The sequence below is a fragment of the Anser anser genome (genome assembly GCF_964211835.1).
Source record: "Anser anser genome assembly, chromosome: 3".
NCBI lineage: Eukaryota > Metazoa > Chordata > Aves > Anseriformes > Anatidae > Anser > Anser anser.
Window position 1 is genome coordinate 40,991,201 of NC_139722.1, and position 26,061 is coordinate 41,017,261.

General features: G+C 38.3%; 1 long non-coding RNA gene across 4 annotated transcripts in view; it reads left to right on the forward strand.

The window, feature by feature from the left end:
• Positions 1–26,061, forward strand: part of LOC310896254 — a 68,857-nt gene that overhangs the window by 11,150 nt on the left and 31,646 nt on the right. For all 4 annotated transcript variants that reach the window (XR_014581312.1, XR_014581313.1, XR_014581314.1 and 1 more), the window contains one exon: positions 10,833–11,349. This is a non-coding gene — a long non-coding RNA (uncharacterized lncRNA). The remainder of the gene's footprint in view (positions 1–10,832; positions 11,350–26,061) is intronic.

The window sequence follows — 26,061 nt, forward strand, 5'->3', positions numbered from 1 at the left end:
CAAATGCTCTCCAAGGGGGACCTTAGCCAATTTTTCCTCTTTCCCTCCCTCTTGGGTAAAGTTTTCTAAGGGAATGACTGAGGGTTGACCCTATGGAAATTAGAATTTGAGAAGACCCATTATAAAATTGATTTTATTTCCTTGTCATTGGAAAGTTGTTCCCTATAGCATGTTCTCTAATGATTTATCCGGGAGTTTCAAATGTTGTAAGTACCAGTGTTTCTGTATTTCCCTGACCTGTCTCACTGATGGATGGCACAGAGATGGGGATCACAAGATACAGCAGAGATGAAAAGAGAGATAGCCAAATAACATAAAGATGAAATTTCTTTTTTTATGGTTTGAGTAAACTGCTAGGGAGAATCAGGAATAAGACCAGCAGCATTTGCAGTATATATGCTGGGTGATATACTAGTTTAGATCTAGGCTACATTTAAACACAGTGAAATTTGCCTCTGACACAAACCAACCACTTTTAAATTTATCTCCATTTAAATCACTTGAAATTTATTTTCCACACTTTTCTTGTAGTATGTTTGCACAATATCTGGGAGAAAAGCTTCTTATTTCTCTTTTTCCCCCTTATTAACCCTTATGGGTTATTAACACCTCCCTCCATGGAGTACCCACCCACGCACACTTCTTGGGAAGCAAATGTGACGAGAAGTGCTGAAGCACTATGAGATAAGACATTCTTGAAGAATCTCTGATCTGTTGAGCAATATCGCGTGAGGTTTACAAGTCCAAAGGATTTAATATAAGTAAACAAAACCTTTCAACATCTTACAGCTCCTGGGGAAAAAAATCGAAAACATTCCAAAATTCACTTACCACTTCTTATTGTCAGTGCTACCAGCGAATTTTGCTGTCCACCCGCCTCTTCTATTCTGTCTTAAGCAGCCACAGCAATATCCTCTCTCTTCTGCTACTCATCCATCCAACATAAGTATGCAAGACTAATGTAATGATAGTAACCTGCCATCTTTTTTTTTGACTTTTATATGTGAGATTTGGTATTTGCTACTTTTTTCTATTTGGTATTGGCTCTGAAATTTTTTATGTTGATAGCAAATGCAGTTGTAAATTCAGTCTCTGTATTTCTCTTTTCATGGGGCACCTCTTTTTTTTTCATTGCTTGTGTTTTGTTTGTTCAAATTAAATATTTATTGCTTCTTAAAGAAGAATGAACTTTCAGTAAAAGATGATAAAGGATTTATCTGGTGATAAAACATGTAAATCTTTCCAGAAACTTCAGAAGGATTTTAATATTTATGCGGATCAAATATGGAAATATATACAACTTGAGAATAGTTTCTTGGAAACAGGAAGAACTGAGGAGTCAGAATAGAAGTAATCCTTATTAGGATGAGTTTCTGATATTGATAAGACAGAAATACAGTATCTCAATTTTATTTTCTCTTGCTTAAATCTCTTCATTCTTTTGTGAATGGGTAGGAAAGAATGACAAGTCAGTTCTTTAAAATACACTGCTGGATAAATCATTAGAGAAGAAACTATAGGGAACAAGTTAGTAGTGAGAAGGAAATAAAATCTGTTGTGTAATAAGTTTTTTTGATTTCTAATTTCCACAGGGTCAATTATCAGTCCCTTCTGTAGAGAAAAAAAAAAAAAAGATAATTATTTATAGAAAATTAATATTTTACTATTTTTAATACTTTAATAAGCATGGACATCTCTCCTCCTCTTCTGCACTCAGGATAACTCTTTTTCTCTCCTAGTATGAATTTTGGTAAAACGAGAGCCTGGTACTTAGTATTCCTAACTTAATACAGCATACTAACTCAAATGAATGTTTAAGGTACTTATTTTTTTAATCTCCCTTTTACTCTTTCCTAAATATCACTGAAATCAAGCAATGTCCTTACTCAACATCAAAACAATAGAAATGAGAAGTTTGGAGAAAAGTAACAAGAGAAAATCAATAGGTGACATGCAGGTTCATTTTTAAAACAGCAACACTCTAAGGTATACTTTTTGATTTTTAGATTTATTTAATTTTTAAAAATTTTTTTTTGGTTATTGGAATTTCATAGTTCATGTTCTGACAACTAAGGACGAGTGGGGAGCAAAGGGATTTTGGGGTTCCTGCTTCACACCTAAATTTGTATACTCCACTTTGGCATTATCTGATCTTCATTTTTACCACAGTCATGTCCCACTTTCATATGACTAACCTTTGCACATGCTCAGTGATCAATTAAACAGAGCTAGATGTGACTGGAAAGATATGTTGTTGAAAAAATTTACAAGATCAAGGTCTTAATAAAATAGGATAGGATGTTCAGATGATCCTCAAGGATTTAAGTCGTTTGCTATGTGAAGTCCTGGGTACCCTCACAGAGAAATGCTCTGACTTCCAGAAGAAGGGTCACTCCACACAGCCTCCACTTTTCAGGGCTGTCTCTTCTTTCCAGACAGCTAGAAATCCTCAAAGATCCACATTTAGGAGAGTGGAATAGGTGGTGCACGGTCCAGAGTCCAGATTATTTTTCTAACACTTTCTTCTAATACCCTCTTTTCAGTCTTAACATTATCATTTCGAAAGAGATTTCAAATTTGCCCAGTATGATGATTTTTGAAGTCTGCATATGACACTCATTCATGCTGTGCTCTAAGATAATTTACGAAAATGCCCTGCCCCCATTTATTATTTGGCATGCAGGTTTCTTTCACTTGCTGTGTTCTGGGACATGCTCTCAGCTAACTAGTGAAAACCTCTGCAGGATGTTTTGCTCATTAGAGAGGCATTTTGATGTTAAAGAAATAGTTTCCTTTTTATTTTAAAATGTCTTATTGGATAAATAGTATACACATTTTCCTGAGATGTGTTTTGAGGGCAGCTGCTTGGAAAATGAAGAACAGAGCCTTCAGATCTCTGAAATTAATGGAAAAGTTCAGTGAAATTTGGATTAGACTCTGATGATAAAGCAATCTGAAACAGAAACATCATTAAAAGATACGGGTAATGGAAGTGTGAGTTTGTCTGAAAAACAGCTTGTGAGGTAATAAATAATGAATTATTGTTAAGAAGTACATCTGTCTCTAAAGGGAAAAATGCATCATACGTCTGTACTGATGAAATTATTAAAATAAGTACCTTTGAGATAAGAGGATGAACTATAGAGAAGACCAAATGAACAGAGGGCTAGGGGGCTTTTATGCTAATTAATTGACGGACATACAGCGAAGAGACAAATTGTTAATATATGCTAAACACACAAAATCTAAAAGACCATCTGATACATTCTGTCAGAGACAAAACAGGTCTGTTTAGTTAAAGGCTGTAATATTGCATGTATGCTTGCAGGCAGAGATAAGGTAGCTAATCTAGCTTTTCCTGAGGTGCACTCTGTCTTTTTAGTGCTTAAATTTCAACCTTAAGTTTCTCCTAATGCTGCTGTTTGTATGGGATTGTTCCTTGTTTTCTGGCATATAACCGGTTCCTTGAGAGAGAGATACACCTCCAAATAATGACTGCTTGTCAGGAGGATATTTTTTTCCTGCCTGCCTTTAATGCAGACTCTTATTTTACAGACAGGTTTCTCAAGGCTCATGCTGTCTTATTTTTAATGGCTAAAAAATAAAAGGGAGGAAAACACTGACACACAGCCGTTCCAGACGAGAATGGAACAAGAGCTCATTTGAATAACCACCCTATGGATCTGTCACGCTGAGCTGGAGACATGCCTCAGCAACCTCCAGCAGGCTCAAAATCAAGCCCTCGGATGAGGAACGGGACGAAGGAGCGCCTGCAGCCCGCGCGTGCTTTGGATCCGCTTGCTGAAATGCGGCTGCTCGGGAGAGAGCTGAGTGCAGCCTTGCAGAGGAATTTAATTCACTGCATTACACAGAAACATATGGCTGGAAGCCTACAGGAAAATAGCGGAGGAGGAATTTTGCAGCGATAACATAAACCCTATTCTGCATGAAGTAAAATCAATATTCATTCTTAGAGCAACTTTCCAGGTTCTGGAAACCATACATTGTTTGATTTCACCAAGTTCGGGGTCTTTGCCTCTATTCCCTCCCTGATACACAGTTGTTCTTTAGAAAGAAGCTGCATTTTTATGGAATTATAGAATCATAGAATGGCTCGGGTTGTAAGGGACCTTAAAGATCATCTAGTTCCAATCCCCCCTGCCATAGGCAGGGATGTCACTGACTAGATCAGGGTGGCCAAGGCCCCATCAAGCCTGGCTTTGAGCACCTCCAGGGACGGGGCATCCAAAATTTCTCTTGTCAACCTCTTCCAGTACCTCTCTACCCTTACCGTGAAGAATTTCTTCCTAATGTCTAGTCTAAATCTATCCTCTTTTAGTTTAAAACCATTCCCCCTTGTCCTATCATTATTTACCTGAGTAAAGAGTCCTTCTCCATCTTTTCTGTAAGATCGCCCTCATTGAAAGGCCCCAATGAGGTCTCCCTGGAGCCTTCTCTTCTTCAGGCTGAACATCCCCAGCTCTCTCAACCTTTCTTCATAGGAGAGATGTTCCAGCCCTCTGATCATCTTTGTAGCCCTCCTCTGGACTTGCTCTAGCAGCTCCACATCCTTCTTGTGCTGGGGGCCCCAAACTGGATGCAGTACTCCAAGTGGGGCCTCACAAGGGCAGAGCAGAGAGGGACAATCACCTCCCTTGGCCTGCTGGCCACTCCTCTGTTGATGCAGCCCAGGATGCAGTTGGCCTTCTGGGCTGCAGGCATGCACTGCTGGCTCATGTTGAACCTTTCGTCCACCAGAACCACCAAGTCCTTCTCTGCAGTGCTGCTCTCAATGAGTTCTCTTCCCAGTCTGTCCTCATGTCTGGGATTTCCCTGACCCAGGTGTAGCACCTTGCACTTGGACTTGTTGAACCTCATCAGGTTCACACTGCCATAAGTTTGAAGCAAACCTGGCATGATGTATGCCTCCCTTATAAAGCTTTCATAATTTGTTTTCAGTTCAGTAGGCCACAGGAGGCCCAAAAGAGGCATACTACAAGCTTTGAAGTGGTAAGCCTATAATGACTGCTGTTCTGACAGATATGAGTAGTGAAAAATGTACAAGTTCCACCATAATAAGAGTAAGAAATTAATTTAAAATGCCCAGATCTCAAAAAGCACCCATGCTGTATCAGTTGTTGGCAACAAAGCCAATGAGGGAACCCCCAGGTGGGTCCCATGGAGGAGCTCATTTTTAGTAGCAGGCCTCTGAGCTGCATGTAGGGATGGGTGGTCACTACCAGCGAATCTGAACTGGCCCAGCTGTCTTTGTGCTGGAATTATAGGCATTTTCCCAAACAGATTAGAACTGATTAGCAACAAATTATTAAGCATAAAATGAATTTCTTGGCATTTAGCCACTGAAAACATAGAGTGAATGTATATCTACAGGAAAAGGAGAATGAGTATCCATGGATGAGTAAAACAGTCATACACATTAGCTGTTGCAGATTATTTCTTGCTCAAAGTGGTCGTTACCAGTTAAATATAACACCTCTGTCCATTACAGTAAGCAAATTGTTATGTAGAAACAGGAGCTCTTAAAATGTTACTCTATTCTTCTGTGGCCTCTGCTATGAAACGGAACCCTTGCTTTGTTTCACTTATGTTAGTATAAGGTTGTGAGACTTTCCACTAGGAGAAGGAAGTAGTCTGCTCAACCCTTCAGCCAGTTTGTTTTAATTATTCTAAGTAGTCTGTTGGTAGGTGCAATGTCCCCACAGCTAACAGGAATACTATCACATTGATTGTCTAACTACAAGGCATGCTGCAATAGTAGGCATTGAGAGATTTATATATATGATAGATTTGATAAAAACCGCTTACCTTTAGTGGGCTGAAGTGCTTGTTTTTGCACATAAGATCTAATGTTTCTTCCTAGCAGTCATTATCTTGGCTACACATGAAAATTAATTTGCCAGCTGTCTTATGACAAACATCTGAAAAAAAATAATACATAAAAATATAAATGGTATCCTTCCTGCATTTGTTTACCAGAAGGAGATTTTGACTTTTTTTTTTTTTTCTTTGAAATAAAAAGAAAACCAGCTACAAATATTTTTAACTTATGCTAGGAAACAAAACAATAAAATAAAAAAGAGATCAGTTATTCTTTTTTTTATGTGATGAATGGAAAGGTAGATATTTATATCCTGTTTCTGTGTCTGTGTGTCTACAGAGCTTGCAAGCTGGTAGATAAAAAGTGGGGAAGAAGGTTATTGAAAATTTGATTTAATTTGATTTGTTAAATAATCTTGCTTTTCCTATTGTCTGTAGAAGGAAAATATTTTATAGAAATCTCACTGAGTAATTCAAATTTCTGTAAAAACAAGATCTCAGAAGATTTTTTTTTCTAATGGACCAAAGTATCCAGGATACATTCCTCTATGGCCTCGAATTATTTACAAATTTTTTATCTTCCATTTTACCATTCTGTATTTTCTTTACTTCCCTTATGCATCCATATTCTCTCACATATATTTACTCATCTTTGTTTCTTCTCTGTATGCAATTTTCCATTACTGTCTCCTTTTCCACTTTCCAGATCTTTTTTTCTCTTTTTTTTTTCTTTTTTTTTGAAGATTTATTTATTTATTTATTTTGGTTTGAAGCTGCTCATAAATGTGTGTCAGTAGTATTAACTTGCATCTTAAAAGCCCAGCCTCCCCATGTCTACTTCTTAAAAGTAATGGGCTAATGAGGAAAAGATGCATGACTTCAGCTTTTTATTTATTTCTAGGCTTGCTGTGAATCTTAGGTCATGTGTACTTCTGGGTATGCTGGCTGTACTGGGAGATTCACAATGGACAGTTTCAGTAGTGGTATGATGTTTCCAAACATACACATATATTGCAGGTGTGTAGTTCTGTTTTTACAGTGGTTTCTTGAAGGATTATAAAGAGCATCCATGTTGTGGCAATGCACCAGCATTCAGACATCACTGAGGTATTCAGACATCAATGGTTAGCCCTTGTTTGCCTTTAAGTGAATCCATTTCAGGCAATTTGCCATCCTGTTTCCAGCAATATTAAATATACAGCTCTGCACTGATCTCTTAGTGTAGGAGAATGTCTGCACTGAGCAGGTTTTTCATTGAAGATTTTTTTCACCCTTCAGCCTTGTGTGGCGCTTTAACGATCTGCTATACACTGCCTCTTTCTCTAATCTTCTGAGAGAGTCAGTAGGCACAAACTGTACTGAGAAAATTATACTATACCACACTCTGAAACTGTGAGTTTGATTCCAACATGTCTGGTGGGACTGCTGCTAAAAGTCAGCATCTAAAGAAGCATCTCATTTGAATTCTGGGTGTACACGTGAGTTAATACGAATGTGTTTGGAGACTGAAGGCTGATGTATCAAAGACACCGTTCAACACCACCGCAGGAGTGTTCCTAATAGTGCGACCATTTTTTCCTTTCACTTCTGTCAAATTTATCAATGTCTGATGTCATTCTTTCTGAAAGAGAGAGCCTATTAATATGTATAAAGTAAAAAAAAAAGTTCATCCCTATGCATTAACATTTACTCATGGCAATTATGTCTGCACTTATTAAATTCGTACACTCCCCCCTTCTTTTTCTTTCTGTTCCAACCCCTACAGAAAATGACACCAGATCTATGAATTTTTATGAATCTGTGTGTATGTGTGAGATGTGTGAGTGTGCATACCCCCGTACATATATTTATATGTGTGTGTGTGTGTGTATATATATATATATATATATATACATATATATGTATGTATATGTATATATATATATATATATATATATACACACATCCCTCTCTCTCTACTTCTCTACCTTTGGTACTAATATATTTTTCAGTACTAATGACTGAATAATTTTACCCACTTTTTGTATCTTACTGCTAGAACATTTTCTAAGAAAACTAATGACAGCTTACCTGGAGCTAGGCTGAGCTGTTAGGCAGGCACATAACTGCATTGCTCCATGAAGTACACAAGGAAGGAATTGGACCTGAGAGCGGCATAGTTTGTCTTCCTCTCCCTCCTCATTTGTGCAAGGAAGAGGTAATTTATACTCCTCCATTTTCATGCGCTGCCTTCTGGTGCAACTTAATTTTCCTGTGCAGTGGGCCAGAGTGTAAAAGAAGGAGATGAACAGCTCCCACCTCTTGCCATCTCCTTAATCCCTGCAGTCCTCCTCTCCCACCCTGCTGGGCAGCCCCTGGGGACACCTGTGTGGCAGGCTGTGCTGGAGGAGGGACAATCCTATAAATACTATCTGTGAGTGGAGAAAGCCATGAGATTAAATGCTGTGTGTCTTCTTTCACAAAAAGTTTGCCTGTCTGTGTTTCCCTAATTTCACCCCGAGAGAGCCAGCTTTCAGCCCCTGACTACTGCTGCTTGGTCCTGGGAGGGAGGGCTAAGGACAGAGCAGTGGGTGATAGGCATGGGTGCACAATCTTGTGCCCCTGGGACATGTGCTATCTTTATCCTCATCTGCAAAAAAGAGGATTTTGTGCCACAAGTTGGGATTTGCACTGATTTTGGTGAAAACCATCACTTGTGTTAGGGAACTGTTTTCTGCTTGGGGCTCCTGGCTGGAGTTGAGGCAATCTCGAAGTATAAAGTGAGATTTTGCTGGCTGATACGGAAGAGAGCACTTGGATGAGCCTTCTCAGGAAGGGGCTGTGACTCCAGTTCAAACCTTTGGTTTGACACAGCCTGCATCCACTCATATTCAGCAGGACCAGAGAGATTCTGAGAAGCCAGAGCAAGCAAAATGAGAAGGTGCTTGTGAAAAGATAGAGAATACATATTTTAATGTTGGAATATTCTCCACACTCCTCCTCCTGCAGAGGTGTTTATAATGCAATTAAATCCCATCCCCTTTCAGATCTGCACTGGGACCAGAAACCTTAAAAAAAAAAAAAGAAGAAAATGAAATTAAATAAAAATAAATGTAAAAATAAAAATAAAAATCTGCCAATAATTTTAAACTGCAAACTTTAGTTTCGGGGCTGCAACTGCCTTCTGCCCTTTAACTGGACAGAGTAGAATAAGAAAGACCAGAGAAACTGGGAGTGTTTCAGGGAGTAAATTCAACATTATTGGCTCAGCTGGATCAAAAGAGATCTGTTATTGCAGTAATCACTGTCATACCCAAAGGCTATGATCAGAATTGGAAGGATGCTGCTTTGATGTTTTCCTAAAATAAATACAAACATTTCTCACTCTTTTAAGCTGAGTCAACAAAAGAGCAGCTAACTGCTTTGTTAGCCAAAAGGCCCCCAGCACTACTTTGGTTGATTTTTCTTCTGCCATGGCTTAAATAATCATTTAAACATTATCTTCCTTTGTTCTCTTAGTGCATTCTTATAAGGCAGAGCGGAGCAGGAAAGTGAGACCCATGGCTCTAAACATAAGGCTTTGGTACCTGTTGACTTGTGTTTATTCCCCTCCTCGTTACACCCTTGGATTTGCAATCTTTCACAGTGAAATGTAGAGCAGTCCTGCCTGGCAGGAAGCTAGTCAGTGTGGACCGCTGTGTCCCTAGACATCACTCCATCGGCCTCAGGACAGCCACGCTTCTCTGAGGTCTGCATGCTGGTGACCACTCAGCTACCTTGCCATGTCCTGTTGGCTTTCAGGGATTCATCAAGTGAGATGTTTCAATCAAGTGGTCAACTGTCATCAATAATATCTGGATTTACCATGGTCAAAATACATGTGTTTTCTCTGCAGAAGCACTGTCTATGTGTTTCTGTTCACATGACTAACCACAATGCAATTAAATTCTACTGTGCTGCAGATCTGTGCAGTCATACAGCTGCTGAAGCCCCTCCAAAGTGGATGATTTACAAGTCCTGTGTTCCACTAGTCTGTCCTACTCAGAAGAAATGCATAACCTAACCATTTTCTTACTGGCATTAAAAGGTGCAATTAGTCAATAAAGGGACAAGTTAATATTCTCCACACGTATGTTCCAAACATCAGAATAATATGCTTTCTCATGGCTAGTATCTCATCATTTTGTGGTTTAGCTAAAAAGGAAACTGGCAGGACAACCACGGAGTACACCACGGGATCTCTCCACAGATCAGGGGCAGTTATTATCTCTGCTGCAGAGAAGTATTTTCTCTGCTGGAAGAATCTTCTAAATAAATGAAAAAGTTACTAGGGAGTAAAAGTTTTCTTTCTGTGGTTTAGAAAACTTTCTTGTCTTATTTCAAAGACTTAAGTGGCATGGGGAAATCCCCTAGCAGCCATAGACCCTGGGAATTCAATTGTTTCCATCTGTTCCCTATTCCCTAAGCAACATAGCATGAAACCTACTATCATTTATTTCCCTAAGCAGCCTCCTGTGGAAAGAGGGAGCCTTGATTAGTGTATGTGCATATGGTTGCATGTCCACATTTGGAAACCCAGCCACTGACAGAAATATCAGCTTGATGCTCATTGCCATTCTCAAGCTCTCTGCACTGTATGTGAAAAAGGTAACACTTCCATTGTGAAGGGCAAGGCATGTGGGAAACAAGGATTGAGGTATTCTTACCAGATACTAAACCAACTCATTTGCTTTACAGTTCTCAAAACAGTCTCTCTCATAATAAAGGATTGACCTGGGTTCAGCAAATTTGTGGCTCTTGTGTATCGTCAGATGATTCAGAATTTTTAACTAGCAGATGAATTCGTCTTAGCAATACCTTCCTTTCTTGAACCTTTTCAATGTTGTTCATAAAGCAGTAGTACATATTTTTATATTTCTAAATCTTAGTTCTGAGCTGTTTTTTTTCTCACTAAAATTGTCACCCCCCCGCCCCCCCCAGCTGTTTTTCTCATTGGAATATTCCTTGTTTTACAGAATCACAGAATCGTCTAGGTTGGAAGAGACCTCCAAGATCACCTAGTCCAACCTCTGACCTAACACTAACAAGTCCTCCACTAAACCATATCACTAAGCTCAACATCTAAACGTCTTTTAAAGACCTCCAGGGATGGTGACTCAACCACCTCCCTGGGCAGCCCATTCTAATGCCTAACAACACTTTCAGTAAAGAAGTTCTTCCTAATATCCAACCTAAACCTCCCCTGGCACACCTTTAGCCCATTCCCCCTCATCCTGTCACGAGGCATGTGGGAGAACAGACCAACCCCCACCTCGCTGCAACCTCCTTTAAGGTACCTATAGAGAGCGATAAGGTCGCCCCTGAGCCTCCTCTTCTCCAGGCTGAACAATCCCAGCTCCCTCAGTCACTCCTCATAAGACTTGTTCTCCAGACCCCTCACCAGCTTCGTCGCCCCTTACCAGCCCTTTGTCACCTGTCGTTTTACAGAAAATGCCATTTGAAAATGAGTTTCTCTGACCTTTCTTCTTACTGGTGAGTAACTAGAAGTGAGATTCAGTTTTCTGTATGTTTTCTGTGTGAAGCTGCCATGAACTTAAAGTAGGTTTTCATCCCAGGCTGTTTTGTCTATGTCTACATGATAATGTTTCATTTCACTTCACTAGCCATCATTTTTGCTACAGCAGAGATCATTCTGTGAGACTGAATTTCAAGAAAGTTGGCCTTGCTTAAGTCATTGAAGGGTCATTTTGTAGCTGGGTGAGACCATTTGGTACAACGATGGGTTAATTTTAAGATTTGATACTTGTTTAGGGAAAGATTTGCAAGATATGTCTGTATGCTATGTTCCTTATTCACTAGACTACTCTTTTTCATTCACCTTTGAAATGCCTGTAATATGGTCCATGTGTGCAGATTATGTTTTACGGATCAAGTGAATTGGCAAATTATGCTGCCTGGCTACAGAATTCAGTTCCTTTAAGTGTAGGGCTGCATCTTTCGTTCCAGTCCAGAAAGAGGAAATTTATAACAGACGTCAGTAGATTTGAGATATTGCAGGACAGTTACTTTTAATCAATGGTGCCTTAATAATGAAGAGTTTCTAAAAGAGCACTGTACCAGAACTTCAGAATCAATGTCTGGACACTGGCTGGCCTCATGTTTGGTTAATTAACTTTTTTTTAGGGACATGACCGAACAATGAAAAGTGAACTTCAAGATCTTTGGAAACAACCATATGAGCATAAGAGTTTGAAGTTGTTTTGTACAGAGGCTTTTGAAGGACCCAATGTGTGAATTTTTAAATAAGTAAATATTATTTATTCTAACTTTGATCAAGAAAAGGGTTTCCAAATGGGACAAATTGATTATAGTTTTAATCTGCACATCTGTAAATCAATATATATAAAAACCATCTAATGTGATATTTTCTTATAGCAGTTTTGATTTTAAACGTTCAACTCAAACACTGCAGTATTCTAAGCAAAAAAAAAATAGTAGGTATGATTGCTTTCAGCTAAATACTGTTTAGGCATGATTATTTTCAGCTAAATTTTAACTAAAATGCTTATAATACATCACCCGTGTCTATGAGCTTGTTAGCAGAAGTATGGCTGGGGAGCCTACAGAGAACTTTCTGTAGAAGGGGTTTTGATAAAAGTGAAGGTGGAAATTTCTGTTTCTTCTTTCCATCTGTTACTTCTCTTTGCTTTTTAGTGACAATCTAGCAAACTTTCCCAGAGTGAAAAGCAACATATTCACGATCATCATCATCAGAATTGTAGTGTTTTTTAATCCCTAAGAGTTGAAGAGGAGCCCACTGTGCTAAACACTATACAAATGTAACATCTGTTTAAGAGTAGCTCTAGAAGGAGCATCCTGACGTACTGCAGTCAAGCTAGGATAGGGACATCTGAAATGATATAATACCTCTGCTGTCATCAGCCAATGTTGTTTTCTGACAGAATGATGTGACTGTCACAATCACCAAGAGAAGATTCACTACGACCTGTTATGGATCTTCAAGTCAGTAGCAAAAATATTTTCTTATGATGCTAACCTGTTTCTTGATTGTCTGGCCTCTTTCCCTCAAAATTTGCACCGAATTTTTGAAAGAATATGGCAATATAAAAATGATTTGGAAGGATTGTTCTAGTAATAGCTTGAAATATATTTTAATGATTCTTTTTATTTGCTGAAAATTATTTCAGGTAAAATCTCATTCCAGACACACACAGTTCTGCTGTTAATGTCACTGCTGTGTTAAAGCAACTTCTTGTAACAAGTTATTATTTTATGAAGGTAGCTTCATAAGAGAAGATTTTTTTTTTTTTGGTTTTCAGTTGGTTAAATTATATCAGTTTCTGCATTTGATAGTTAGTAGATGGAAGTATTTTATTTGTCTACAGTTCTAGATAACTGCATTATTTATGAAAGTAAGCATTTCTCCTTATAATATGGCAGGAAATAATCTGCATAATCCCCAGCTTCTTGAAGAAATCAAAACATTATTCATTTCCTTTTCACAGGTTTGGATGGTGTAAGAAAATAAGAAAGCTGCTCATTCAAAATGCAGCCTCTAAGGCCAGAGACAAACGAGTTTGTTCCAGAAGCTGCTCTTCCTCTCAGAGAGGCTAATGCTCAGGGGCTGATGCTAAAGGAAGGTGCTTGAGTCCTAGGGCCTCGGATCTTGAATGTGGCTTTTTTTTTTTTTTTTTTTCATGGTGGAACGACAACACAGAAGGAGGATATTTTTATAAGTAAGAGTACTTGCCTTATTCTCATGTCACTGATCAGTGACATGCATTTATGTATACTATTTAAAGCTGTGTTAAATGCATAAATGTGTGTAGTCTGTGACACTCAGCTCAACAGATATTAAAAGATCCCAGCCTGTGGTAATCATTTAACTTGCTCTTCAAGACATTTGCAACTGCTTCACATTTTCTATTCCTTTTTAGTATGTGAGATGAAAGCAGGATTGTGGTGACAGCTCAGAGAGCTACCCCTTCCCTTTCCTCCCGCTATTTTTGAAGAGGGACTGGTTATTTTTATTATTATCTTATACCAGTCCTGAGTTGAAAACATTTGTAGCTATTTAAGCGCTTAAGGAAGATCTGCTTCTTACCTTAGGGTAAGACAGTAAATTCTTCCTTGTGTTGACCGCATCAGTTATCCCTACAAGCTTTTCACATGCCTGAGGGGTATTTAGTCAGACAGATTCTCTTCATTCAAGAGAAATCTCCAGTGAAGGTCAGCCAGACCATCAACACTTACTGAAGAACAGGGTGATGGGTTTGCATGTGTGAATGGGAGGTCAGTGACATGGTGCTGAGGAAAGAAAGTGAGGGTATATCTTTCCTTTTCAGCTCCTGCATGAGAGCAGCCCTAGTTTCAGAACAGAAGAGCTGTGATTTGCTTGCTCTGCCATCTGTACTCCAAGCAGCAGCAAAAATGAGGTCCTTCCCAAAACATGACTTGAAGTTTTCCTTCTCCAGACCTTTTAAAGCATTATCTTTGCAAATTTGCAAGGAAACAGTAGACTAGTTTATGCAATGGAGGATGAAGTGTTTAGTGGGTTCATTCAAACACTGACACAGAACAATAGTTTGCTATTCGGCAGTTCTCTACAGATTGTGTGGAGCCCTCAGGATTGCATCCAAATTTCACTCCTCTCATAAGATTTGTCTTCTCTTCCCTGAACAAGGCATCACATTCAGCTGGAGGGTGGGCATCAGCTGCCCTCTACCAACTGTACAGTTCTGATATGTACAGTCATGAGGTGGGGGGCAGGCTTCAGAGGTGGAGATGTGAGCTTGATTTCTGGGGAATGGAATTTGACTTGGGGAAAAAAATGTGCAAATCAAACAAGTCACATTTAACATATGAGACCTGACTTTCCCTTTGGCCTCTGAGTCCTACAAAGGCTCTCATTAACCACAAAGCTCAATATTCAAATGTCAGTCCTTCCCTTACAACTAATTCACTTTAACAGGGATTTATATATGAGTTGTCTCACTGGGATCAAGAATTATCTACCTGCATGCAGAGTCATGCATACACATTTGCAGGATCAGGCCCTCAAGGCACGCAGGATTTTGTTGGCCTACATGTCGCTAAGTCACAATCTGATGTGAATTAAGGAAAGTGAAGAGAAGCATATGGTTACATGGCAAGAGTGCTGCAGAATGGTTTAAAGTGTTAAAGGTTTAAATCACACAAAAGCTATAAAAATCAACTTTGTTTATGGAGCAGTACAGAGACCTATTGTACTTAGTATCGATCAATCCATTGAACACCTGGTTCAAAATGTTCAATTGAAAGCTGGGTAAAAGTTCTAAATTGAACAATCTAAATAACCTATGAACCTGACAGTCATAAATCAATGCCAATGTTACACATAGTTAACCCTAACCAGTTAGCAAGTTGTCCCAATTATTAGCTGTGTAACCTGGTTAGGAGTTTACCCTTTCAGAGTTGTATTAATACAGAAGACCTTTCCGTGCTGAAAGTTCCTCAGTGAAGTGAATACTAAGCTCAGTAAAGCCTCTATTCCCTGCTTCAGTGCCAGGTAAACCTTGCTTGAATATCAGTGTGGAAAAGAGAGAGTTGAAATTAAGAACCAGGGATACAAAAAGACATTCTGTCAACTTCAGGGGTTGAAGTGCTGCTACAAAAGATGTAGGATCCACTTTTCAAAGGTGCTTTATTCTGCATGGAGGATTATTCACATCTGTATGGTCTCTTATAAAAAAACAATTTTTTTCTGATGCCAGTGTTGTTTTGTTACATTTGTCCATAGGCTTTCTGATATTTGGCTCTCTGGAGACTCAGAAGGAAAGTAGTTTGCTGTCCTATCTTGTCTTATACATGCCTGGCTATGTTTGTCTTTCTTTACCTCCTGAGGACAGAACACTTTTTTTTTTCTTTTTAATTATTTTATTATTATTATTTTTTTAAGGGATACACACAGGAAATTCCATTTTCAGTTAAACCATTTTGCTTGGCATTAATTACATTATATGCCTCTAGTTCTTTGCTAAATGAATCCTCCATTAACTTTTATATTATTTTGTCCTTTCAGCTCAGGCTGAAAGAGCTGTAATTGCCTGGGTTGCACATAAACTTTAAAAAACATATTGGAGCTATGTTGGCTTTTATTTTTTTTTTCCCTGTCTGTTGGAATTTCTCCAGTGTTCCCATACTTAGCGAGAAGTAGTATTCATGGTTTTGTAATTTCTTCAGCCAACTTTTTTACAGCTTTTTGTTGCAAATTATCCAGATCTGTGGACTTGATTTGCTATTTAACATTCTCCTGATTTACTTCTAGAATGTACAACAGTGCATTGTCTTCGTATGGTAGGACAGATTTTATCTTTTTTTTTTTTTTTTCCTGAACATCAGATTTATTTACAGAACATACAGATTTTTGCATGTGTTCTTGATATAGCTACACTTCCATGTGGTCAAAACCCCAAATCTTTCTTGTTATCCTTAACTCTGATGAACAAAATTAATTTCTTGATTCCATCCTCATCAATTTTTTTATAGTTATTATCTTCGATCTAATACTCATGACTGGTAATAAATGTCTTTTTTACAGTTATTATGACTTGCATAGCTGTTTTCATTTCTATCCAAGTCAACATTTAGGCTAGCCCAGCTAAAATTTTTCTTCTTCTTCTTCTTCTTCTTCTTCTTCTTCTTCTTCTTCTTCTTTCTTCTTCTTTCTTCTTCTTTCTTCTTCTTGTTCTTCTTTCTTCTTCTTTCTTCTTCTTTCTTCTTCTTTCTTCTTTCTTCTTCTTCTTCTTCTTTTCCTTCTTCATCTCTTATTTATTTATTTTTATATTTTTTTCCCAAACTGGTAAAATGTTTTTAAACACTTTCCAGTTATTTTCCACATTTCCTGTTTAACTTCTTTCTCCCAACTGATTTAGCTCATAATTGTTTTCAGCTTTGCAAAATTAGCTCCTCCAGTCCAGCAAGAATACATATTACTGGTCTGGATTTAATTCTGATTACATATAACAAACAGAGACAAATCATGATCACTTTTATCTAAGCTGCTACTGATTTTTTTAGTCTACTTCTATGATATTTTCTATAGGATAAAATAATACAAGATAGCATTCCAGAAGTGTTGGAAGCAGCACTTTTTAAGGAGTTCATCATTTATAGCATATTCCAAGGATATGCTAATTTAGTGGTATGAAAACTCCAAGCCATGCTATTTAGACTGAAGTGCTGATGCTGCATGGTTTATTTTTCTTCTTATTTTAAGGATGCTTTCTTAACGAGATAGTTTTCTTGTTTGTTTGGTAAATACTTATAGAAAACATCAATAACTAAAAAACAAAACCAACCAACCAACCAACCAAACAAACCACCACCACAAACACATACCGTTTTTTACCTCTTTTGTAATACAACAATCTCCATGTTAAGAATTACTTATGTCTTTGAACCTATTTCCTAGTTATCTAGTACTTCTTTTACCTAATTTTGATGGCATAACAGAATTTTCAAAGTTCAGAGCTGGCTTCCCACAGAATCCTTCCCAAGTAAGAGGGATTGATTAGAAGAAGAATATGTTTAACAGCTCCTCTCCAACTGACATTTTAAGAGGGACATGGTGCTTGTCTCAGCTTTTTATACTTGATGCCTTCCTCAATAGATTGCCAGATGGTAAAGTGGATCAGAGTGTCAGGCTTCAGTACATCATGTACCCCAGAAGCAGGAAACTGGCTCTTGAGTGGGAGTTACTGCTAATTTCAGTGGATCTGGGATCTGGCTCTGTATTGTAGTTGTGAAGAGACAAAGTTAGAAATGACAGACAACTCCATGCCCTGAGTTAGAGAAGATGATCTCATTTTGAGCATGTTCTTTATGTTTGTTTCCTGCTAGGAATTTTTTAGAGTACTTTGCAGCTACCTCATTTATGATTCTGTTCATTGCTGGTGTGTTGATGATAGACACTTACAATACACTTGTGTATTTTTTAATTTGAAACCCTATTTTTCTGTGCAGCTATGATTCCATCTTTCAAATTAGATCAATGTTCAACAGAATTAGTTATTTTATATTGTCAAAAATGTATTACATTTCTCATCGAAATCCTCTGCTTTTCATAAAATAACCTTTTTTACTTAGGACTATCACTATAATTAATAACAATAAAGTATTTTTTTTCTGTGGCCTATAAATGTTCAAACAGATGCATCTCTTAGAATACAGAGGTTTGTGAAATTACTTTTTTGATGAAAAATGTAAAATCACTAGTGCCAAATGTTTCATGAATACATGTCAGTCTTTGCCACATTTTATTTTTGTTGCTTGCAAAAAGCTGAATATAAACTGTTCTGATCCTCCCCCAAAAAACAGGTTTTTATTTATCTGTATTAAGCAAACTCTCTCTCTGATTTTCTTTTGTATCATCTCTTCTCTCAAAAGACTGGTGTGCTTAACAATGCAAACTTGATTAACTAATGAGGTGCTAATGTGGTGCATTAAAAAATTCTCATTTCAAAAACATTAGCAAAATGAGAACTGGCCAGACTGCTTATGCTTCTCATGGTGGAAATGTTGTGGTGTTAGTAGGAATGGAGTGGTGGACAGGTGATAGAAAGATTAGGCTGGGAGAGTCCAAACTTGGTTTGTGTGAGACAGTCACATATAACTTCTAGACAATTCATCATGAAAAGCTTTGATGACCCTCTCTGTGCTCAGTGATGCTGTCCTCCAAAGGGACGGTGAGAGTTTAACACACAGTGGATTCATGATATCAAAGGACTGCAATAGGTTTTGAAAGCTAAGATGATATACCTATTAAATTTTCCACTCTGTGAGGCTCCCCCTCTGGGCTTAAGAGGTCTGTAGAAAGTCCTAGGCTGTAACTGCTTCACTAAGGAACTGTATTTATTCGTTGCAAAATGGTACTTGTGTAAACCAACCTTTTTAATGGTAGGACTTCCTCCAATGCTACAAAACCCCACCATTTTAAGTAGAAATGACAGAGACTACCAGTGGATCAGGGAAGTTCATGGTATCAGTGTTTTCATGGGACAGCTCACTGAACGCAGCCCTCTGCAGCTTTCAGAGTCTTGCGGGAGAGAAACTTATGGTTCAAATTTTAACAAAGAAGCTGAAATGAATTTCTGAGGATTATTGCCCACTCAAAATTTGTATAACCCTTTTCCTCTGAATGTTTGCCTATCTCCTGTACCAATGCAACCTGTGGAAGACAGGAGGGTTGCAGAAGTGAAGCTCTAGATTGAAGGTGGACCACACTAGAAATAACAAAAGTATACTGAGAGGAGGCCATAAACTCATTCTGCCTGCACGCATCCCCCTATAGAATATGGTTGTTATGCTGGTCACATTCCAAGCAAAAACATATTAATCCGCAGAAAATATGGTAGTGTAGTTAAGGGAGAAATTAACCTGGTCTGGCTGCAGTCTGCTAAAACATGGTCATTGTTCTGCTTGTTTGGGTCAGTGCTGCTAAAGGTTTAACCAGACCACCTTCCAAAGCCTTCCTGCTGGTAGGTCTCTAACGGCTCTTTAATTTATTTTTCCTTGGTAACCCATCCTGCTTCACTTGTCATTGGATTTAAAACAAGAAACTATAAAGACAGCACTGTAAAATCAGAGAATAATGTGACTTAAAAATAGGAACCATGTTCCAAAAGTAAGTATCTGACTTGTATAAGAGTCGGTTTTGCTAATGATTTTGCTATGGGAGTTAATTAACAAACAAGTCATGCCTGTGCTCCTTACTGGTGGCTGCAGTAATCTTCTTGCTTGGTCGAAAGAGCTGAACATAAATAAGATTGTCACAAAGTGTATGGTGTGAAGGAGAATTTGGTATTTGGGAAAACAAATTTAAAGCAAGCCCAGAAATATCCCTGTGAAGTTTTCCCTTTGCAAATGCTGTCACAGTTGGTAGAAAGGAATCAAGAGACTTATTTACAATTTAAATGTAAGCTTGGTCATAGAGGACATTTTTTTGCAGACAGATGTGGATCAAATACATCCACTGGGTTACAGTGCTGAGACCACCCAGGCTTTTGCTAATGCTGGTGTTTACATAAAAAAAGTTAGAACAAAGCTTCCCTCCAATTAGAAAGCCAATATCTAACTAGATGCTAACTTGTTATATACCCTGTAGTCTAAATGTTAATAGCTTTGACCTCCTTCAGTTTAATCTTAATCTCCTTGACAGAGCAAGTGAACTTTGGGTTATGCTTTACCGAATTGTTCCCTTTGTTTTCTTCCTCCCTTATGTTTCCAGCAGTGAGTATGTCACATATTGCAGACCCAAATGAAAACCTGTCTTCTTTTTCAATCAGTCATATCACTAAGTATATGAGTAGAAAAACCCTTGTGATTGACACTGCTTCAACAAAAGCAGATTCAGTTTGTAGACGATAAGAGGCAAAGTCATACAAGCAATGTTTACAAAGCAGTGAAGGAGAGCAAAAAAATTAATGATAAAAGGACTAATCTTATTGTTTTACTAGATGAGAGAATGGTTCTTTGTGTTTGCTCTAGCAGAAACCCACAGATTGTCTCCTACCTCCCTTGTACACTTTTGGCAGCAAAATAATTTCCAGATTCTGTATCAAACACAGGCCTGTCGATAAAAACAAAACAAAACAAAACAACACAAAACAAAACAAAAAACACTCTGGAATGCTTGGAAAGCCTCAGAAAGCAAAGAAAAAGAGTGCTTGTACCCGATAGCATGAGCATTTGCTACCTACAGCATGTTATATAATTGAATATTATCTCCCTTATGAAGGGGGAATGAGGTAGAGCAATGTTTATAAATCCCTTCACAAAAGAAAGAGTGAGAAACAAAGCTACTCAAAAACATGTTGAACTGGCTGGTGAGTTTTCTGTAGCATGGTGATTTCAGGAGACTTCTCCCTGCTAATGGAACACTTCTTCCTGATTTCTTCACTTTTAGGGAGGCCAAAGGACCCCCACTTCTCAACCCACACTCCTGCTGCCAGAGCACTTGTATGGTAACATGGCCAGCACAGGGCCCAGGGGTGCCACTTCTATTTCATGGTGCCAAGTGCTGGAGGGGGCTGACAGGGACAGATTCATAGAATCATGGAGTAGTTTATGTTGGAAGAGACTTCTGGAAGTCACTTTCTCTGATCCCTGCTCAAAGCAAAGTATATTTCAAATCAAATCTAGGTTGCCCAAGACACTCAATACTCGTTATTGGAAGGCATGGTGTGTGTATGTGTGTGTACACTGTGGCTTTTTCAGGATAGCACATCTATAGAGAAATCTGTTTTAATCTTGTCTGATGGACATTATTGTCTGTGCAGGAGGCAGGACAGAGAATTAAAATCCAGGACTATCTCAATTGTCAAAGGACAACATAACCTTGCAATCCAGCTCCTCTACTGTTCATTAGTTTCATGGCTTAATTCCTATCTCTTGTCATCAGGGCCAGGCAGCTTTGTCCCTTCAGCAGCTCAAGTCAAACCGCCTAACTACTGCTCACCAAAGGTTGCTGAATGAGTGTTGCCAATTTCTTTCCCTTCAAGATGAAGCCTGCCAGCTCAGTTATGTCCTTCAGCAAGCATCAGCCTCTAGCTCTAAACTAGTCAGTTGTTGTAGAGTTCATTGAGACACAACAGGTTGCAAATAGTGTAGGAGAAGTTATGGAAGGCAAGCCTAGGCTGTTTTAATGATTCTCCCTTAGACTCATCTATAGAGTATATTCAGCGTGTCTATCTGATCTAACCGCCCCATAGGAAATATGTGAAGCAGTCTAGCACTGAGGGACTAACACACACCTCAGGTTTCATTGAAACATTTCATTTCATTCTTTTCTGACCCTCTAAAAAGCCATTGCCACTTTTAAAGAGTGTTACATGAGTTAAAGACAGAAACTCTGTTGGGAGATAAAAATTGACTCACCAAGTGATGAGACAATTTTAATCTTACCCTGAACAATTGTGAATAATGGCAAATATCTAGTGAGAAAGAGCAAAAAAGGCATGTATTTCAGTATCATGTTCAAATTACTGGTGTTTAGCAAGTTACCAAGCATCAGTTAAGCCACAGGGACTGTATCTATGTATAATTTTAGCTTATGGAAAATGCAAATATATTTGGTTTAGTGTAAGCTTCTTTCACTATGTGCTAAGATAAGCCATCATTTTTTATTTTTATTTTTTTAGTATATATATATTTGTTGCTGTTAATTTCTTGTATATGGACACATTTAACATCCCCACCACAGTTCAGATGACATAGTAATTTGTTAATTTGTGGTAATGTGATCAGGTGGCTGAGCTCTATCTCACATTTGTGCTTCTCACTCATGACTTACTCTTGCAAACTTCCATGAATTAATAAATAAGAGCCCTGGCAAACTAGCCCTCAATGATTTTCCATGGAAACATCTGCATTGGAAAATAAAGCTGAGAGACATTTTGCATTGTCAATTGCTAACAGTTACAGTGCTCCTCTGGTACATTAGTTAGAGTAATTTAGGCTTTAGAACAAAAATGAGTAACAGTAACACAGGCACACACAATGAATATCAGGGAAATCAATCAAAGTGTAATAAACTTTTATTAAAAAAGAGACATTGCCCTCTGGCAATTCATAAAACAAGTCCCCAAATCTGTATAGACAGTACAAATAAACATAAAATGATTCTTTAAGGGCATAATGAAGGGCTCTGTCAACAACAATAAGAAAACAAAGCATAGATGTATGCTTGTGAAAGAAATTGCACATTTTCTGTTGTTCAGAAAGCCTTCGGCTTTTCTGTTTGATAAAAAAAAAAAAATACAAGATACAAGAAATGAGTTTCCCATCTGAGCAATGTCTTTTTAGTCTCAGTTTTCTATTCTATCAAATTTAAGTTTATCATTGCTCCGAGTGGGTCTTTGTGCTCTGTGAAGGTTTTGAACTTACTGTGACACAGTTGAAGTACTTTGAGCTAATCCTAAATATCTGGGACTTGGCCATATACTTATGTTCAGCAGAGTCCCATCTTGCACTAAGTTCCTAGTGGACTACTTCTGAAAGATTGAGGCCTCTGAGTTACTTAAGCTATATATTTCAAACTAACCCTTTTCCAAAAATTACAATTTTTAATTCTATCAAATATTGTTGCTATAATGTATGTTATTAAAATAACTGTTCTTTATTTTGTTTTCCTTTCTAGTTCCTTTTAAGTATAAAGTTACCAAAGCCCTGCATCATATTTGGGTCAAAAGATGATCAGCTTAAATATGATGTTTATTTAATAATTATCCATGGAAAATGAATATGAGGGTAGAAGGGTGAATTGCAGGTCACTTAATCAGAATTTGAGCCTGATATTAATTGGACATGTTGGCTTTTGTTCTTCACTCACTAAAGACTGTGGATTTTAAACTAGTAGGACCTAAAATGAAGTGAAGTCCGTTATTTTATCCTAGTGGCATTTATTTTCAAGCAGATGAAAAACATAGAGTAAAAAATCTACAATCATAGAATCCCAGAATGGCTGAGGTTGTCAGGGTCCTCTGGAGGTCATCTGGTCCAACCCCCTGCTCAAGCGGGGCCACCCAGAGCAGGCTGCCCAGGACTATGTCCAGGTGGCTTTTGAAGATCTCCAAGGCAGGAGACTCCACAACCTCTCTAGGCAATATGTGCCAGTGATCTATCAACCATTTGGTAAAAAGGTGCTTCCTGATGTTCAGATGGAGCTTCCTGTATTTCAGTTTGTGCCCATTGCCTCTTGTCCTGGCACTGAGCACCACTGAAAAGAGCCTGTCTCGGTCCCCTTTGCACTCTCCCTTCAGATATTTATAGACATTGATGAGATTCCACCCCTGAACCTCCTCTTCTCTAGGCTGAACAGTCTCTCTCATCCACTTCTTAATGGAGAGGTGTTTCAGTCCCTTAATTGTCTCTGTGGCCCTACCTTGGTATCTCTCCAGTATATCCACGTCTCTCTTGTACTGGGTGCCCGGAACTGGACACAGTACTCCAGGTACAGCATCACCAGTGCTCAGTGGAGGAGAAGGAACACTTCTCTTGCTCTGCTGATGACACTTTGCCTAATGCAACCAAGAATGCCGGTAGCCTTCTTAGCAGCAAAGGCACATTGTTTAGTTAAATTAGTGTCCACCATGAGTCTCAGATCTTTTCCTGCAGAGTTGCTTTCCAGTTGGGTGGCCCCCAGCACGTACTGGTGCCTGGGGTTGTTCCTGCTCAGGTGCAGGACTTTGCACTTCTGCTTGACGAACTTCATAAAATTCTTGTCAGCCCATAAATCCCTTATCATAAAAGAAAAGTGAGCAATACATGAATGTTTTCTGAAAACTGAAAAGGAAAAACAATGCTTAGAGACCAATGCTTCAAATCTCTTGGTGTATCTTCCATCTGGAACACACTGAACTCTGGGAGATTTGTGCTACCGAAACTTCTTCTGTGCTTCTCTTTCTCTCTTTTCTTTCTCCTGAATGCCTTAATTCCAAACTTTCTCAGGGTTCAAGCAACAGAGTAATTAAAACTCATTTCCAGTGAAAAATAATATTTTCTTCTTAGAACTTGTCTGTTACCTACTCAACACTTTCTTTTCATCTGTTGTTCCTACTAAAAACGGTAGGTGGCTGTAAGCAGTTTGTTTTCTTTCCCTGTGTTGGAAATTTGGAATTTTCTGTTGGAAATTTTCTCTTACTAGCTAAATAAGAGTTCCATTAACTCCAGATGTTCTTGATTTTTTTTTTCATCCTTCTATCCAAGCACTCATCAGCCACATGGTACTATTCCAATTCTGTATCCAGTACCTGGAAGTGCTACTGTTCTTCTTCAGTGGTTATTGTAAAGCCACAACACCTTTACTCCATAGTTTATTGTGAAGACTCAGTTTTCTTGTGTGTAATGAAGACATAAGAGCATTACACAACATATAAATTGTGGTCTGAAATTTCAGGGCAGTCTGAAAGCATTAAGAGTGAAGCGACTGTGAAATATGTAAATGTTAATGTGATTAATCTCTGACAAATCTCTAAATGTAAAAGTTAAGGTATGTAAATATACTTCTGTCTGCCTGCATTTTCACATTTCAGCTCAGTTGTTGTAATGTATGTATGTATTTATTTTTCTCCTGATAGCTTTTTAATAGTTAATTAATTAATTAAGCCACTCCCTTTTCTTTTTTCTTTTTCTTTTCTTTCTTTCTTTTTCTTCTTTCTTTCTTTCTTTCTTTCTTTCTTTCTTTCTTTCTTTCTTTCTTTCTTTCTTTCTTTCTTTCTTTCTTTCTTTCTTTCTTTTCCTTTCTTTTCCTTTCCTTTCCTTTCCTTTCCTTCCTTTCCTTTCCTTTCCTTTCCTTTCCTTTCCTTTCCTTTCCTTTCCTTTCCTTTCCTTTCCTTTCCTTTCCTTTCCTTTCCTTTCCTTTCCTTTCCTTTCCTTTCCTTTCCTTTCCTTTCCTTTCTTTCCTTTCCTTTTTCCTTTCCTTTCCTTTCCTTTCCTTTCCTTTTCCTTTCCTTTCCTTTCCTTTCCTTTCCTTTCCTTTCCTTTCCTTTCCTTTCCCTTTCCTTTCCTTTCCTTTCCTTTCCTTTCCTTTCCTTTCCTTTCCTCTTTCCTTTCCTTTCCTTTCCTTTCCTTTCCTTTCCTTTCCTTTCCGTTTTCCTTTCCTTTCCGTTTTCCTTTCCTTTCCGTTTTCCTTTCCTTTCCGTTTTCCTTTCCTTTCCGTTTTCCTTTCCTTTCCGTTTTCCTTTCCTTTCCGTTCTTTCCTTTCCTTTCCGTTTTCCTTTCCTTTCCGTTTTTCTTTCCTTTCCGTTTTCCTTCCTTTCCGTTTTTTCCTTTCCTTTCCGTTTTTTCCTTTCCTTTCCGTTTTTTTCCTTTCCTTTCCTTGTTTTTCCTTTCCTTTCCGTTTTTTCCTTTCCTTTCCGTTTTTTTCCTTTCCTTTCCGCTTTTTTCCTTTCCTTTCCGCTTTCCTTTCCTTTCCGCTTTCCTTTCCTTTCCGCTTTCCTTTCCTTTCCGCTTTCCTTTCCTTTCCGCTTTCCTTTCCTTTCCTTCCTTTCCTTTCCGCTTTCCTTTCCTTTCCGCTTTCCTTTCCTTTCCGCTTTCCTTTCCTTTCCGCTTTCCTTTCCTTTCCGCTTTCCTTTCCGCTTTCCTTTCCGCTTTCCTTTCCGCTTTCCTTTCCTTTCCTTTCCTTTCCTTTCCTTTCCTTTCCTTTCCTTTCCTTTCCTTTCCTTTCCTTTCCTTTCCTTTCCTTTC